Source organism: Lepidothrix coronata, unplaced genomic scaffold, assembly GCF_001604755.1.
Source record: "Lepidothrix coronata isolate B3197 unplaced genomic scaffold, Lepidothrix_coronata-1.0 Scaffold268, whole genome shotgun sequence".
NCBI classification, from domain to species: Eukaryota; Metazoa; Chordata; class Aves; order Passeriformes; family Pipridae; genus Lepidothrix; species Lepidothrix coronata.
In genome coordinates, this window is record NW_016690448.1 from 825,514 (window position 1) to 828,167 (window position 2,654).

The following is a 2,654-nucleotide window of genomic DNA, read 5'->3' on the forward strand; positions in this document are numbered from 1 at the left end:
TCAAAACCTTTTTCGCATGAGAATTGTCTGGTTTTTATGGTGAGAAAAAAGGGCTTTAGACAGGTTTGTTGGTCTTTAACATATAAAGTAAAAAATTCTCTCTTGGGAGAACAGGCAAACAATTTTTCAATTTCCCTTTTTCTGCAAAGAGGTGCTTTTTCTGGCTGCTTTATTGAGGCAATTGGCCGGCTCTTGATTTATCCAACTATCATTCCAGAAGGGAGACCAAAACTGATGTTTTTTCCCCCTCACAAAACCAGGGAGAAGTGTATTTTCCATTTAAAAAAAAAAAAACAACAAACACTTTACTTTTGTTACAAGACTGAGAACAGAGATATAATGAAGAGAATTATACAATGAAATTGTATAATGAATATACAATGACCAAAAATAAAGGAAAAAGAATGTTTAGAGCAAACAAGAGACATTTGTGTTTTGAATGGATTAGGAGCTGCTAAGGATATATGTTTAACACAGAGGGAAAGCCAAAGAAACCAAATGGAATGTGGTTTATTTGTATGGTTTAGTTACTGTGAGGTCTGGTTCTGTTTATTTTGCTGCTGCTGTTGGTCGTAGGCTGACTGGGCATTGTGGTAGTCCCCAGCAAACAGGGAATAATATCCATACTGGAAAACTTCTTTTCTTCTCAGGGGAACTGTCACTTCACAAAGAGCGTCTCGAGTGCCACTGTGAGGGGCTGGAAGAAGGCCTGAAAAAGGAGAAAGCTGAATTTCACAAACTTTTGGATCAGCTAAATAACCTCAACAAAAACTTCGGCTCCCGAATCCGTAACTTGGAGCATGACTTCCTCCATGCTCCTGTGACTGAGCAGTAAGTGTGCCACAGGGGTTTCTGGCTGGAAGTCTCCATTGTTAAATACTCCTGATTGCTGTCTGAGATGTTTCTGGTTTGCATTCTGAGCCTGTTTTATACATCATTATTCTTCAGTGAAGAGTACTTTATGAAACCGGAAAAGATGTAAAGAATTTCATTCTCTCTCCCTGAAAAAATTAAAATCAGGGCTGAACATATGGAATTTTTCATCTCTTTTCAAACTGCTGGCAGTCTTTAAGTAGAAAAGATGTTTCATCTGTTTAGATTTTTATCCACTTTACTGAACCTGCACAGTAATACTAATTGACTAATTGATTTTGAAGGAAACCTCTCAATAGCATCAGCTGTTGCTGATACCTTCCATGTGTTCAGTCAGACCATCCCAGCTCAGGGGGTTGCCTTCAGACTTCACTTAATCACTTCTGAATTCTGACATTTGTTCATNCCCATAGGGGTTTAGATCCTTTTTATGGACAAATAGAGTGTATAAAACCATTTACAAGCACTGCTTTTACCTTTGTAAAAACTCTTTGCATAGTTTTTTTTTTAATCTATCTTTCTTCCATCACAGTGTTCTTAAGCCATGGTGAATGCTTTAAGCTGTATTTGTACCTAAGTATTGTTTTTTCAGGTCTTTAATTCCATTAATTTATTAACATATCAAAACCCATCTAAAACATAGGTGACTTGGCCTATTGAGCCTTCCCAGCATATATAAATATATAAATATTGCTGACACTGTATTAGTGTTGTCCAAATTGAGAATGAGAATGCTCTTCTAAATATCCTTAGGATTCTTACATTAGCCTGTGCTGTGTTGATTCCATGCTGATACCTTCAAAGGTAGCAGATGATGATTTCCAACTGTTCACTAGGCAGTGTTCAATAGCAGCAAGGCAGAAGGTGCTGAAAAGGCCATGGAAATATTTTCCACTGCTAGTGGAAACATTTACACTGTCCTTGGAGTTGAAGAGGCTGACATCACGGAGAATTATTTTACAAAATATGAGAAGGAAGAATCACTTCCTATGTACCTGAAATATGTGCTTCTCAAAGAAACTGTGTTTGTCAAGCTGAAGAAAAAGTGAGTAGAAAACAGCTTCTTTATGTAATAGACAAATTTCAGCTCTTTAGAAGAAACATTATACTGAAGAGGCAAAAATTAGCTAATTATTAGTATATAATTAGATATTCTAATTATAAAATTAGAATTGTATAATTATTATGTCATTCCTCTTTTTAAAATTGATACAAATATAAGAAAAATGTTTATATTGCTTTGTAGCCATCCTTTCAAAGTACCACAGATGCATTTACCTTTACAGAACATTCATTTTTTACGGAAATTTATTAAGTGAGAAAACAGATCACAGAAAGACAAATAAAATTCCCAAATTCCCTGCAGAACCATGAAGGTAAAATGCCTGGTACTCAGCAGTAGGCAGCTAGCTCAAAAACTTGACCAGTATTGTGCAGATGGTACTGAAAGCATATCTTCCTGTAGTCAGAAGTGAAATTCTTAGAATTAATGTATTTAGTGAATTCTTATTTATTATTTACTGTGAATTCTTATTTATTATTTACTGTTCCTCGCTGTAGTATTTCTTTTTCAATCGTAGGATTCGCCTCTGCTTTTTTGAACACTTGGAGAAATGGTTTGCAGAATCCTTGTCCACATCCCGTGTCTTCGTGGCTGCCAAGAAGGAGGAGCTGAACTCAATACTTCTGCTGCATCTTCAGTTGCATCAGCAAAAGCAGGAGGAGAAAAAGACAAATATCCACAAAGTTAGAGCTGGTACTGTTTTTTTTTTTTACTGTGA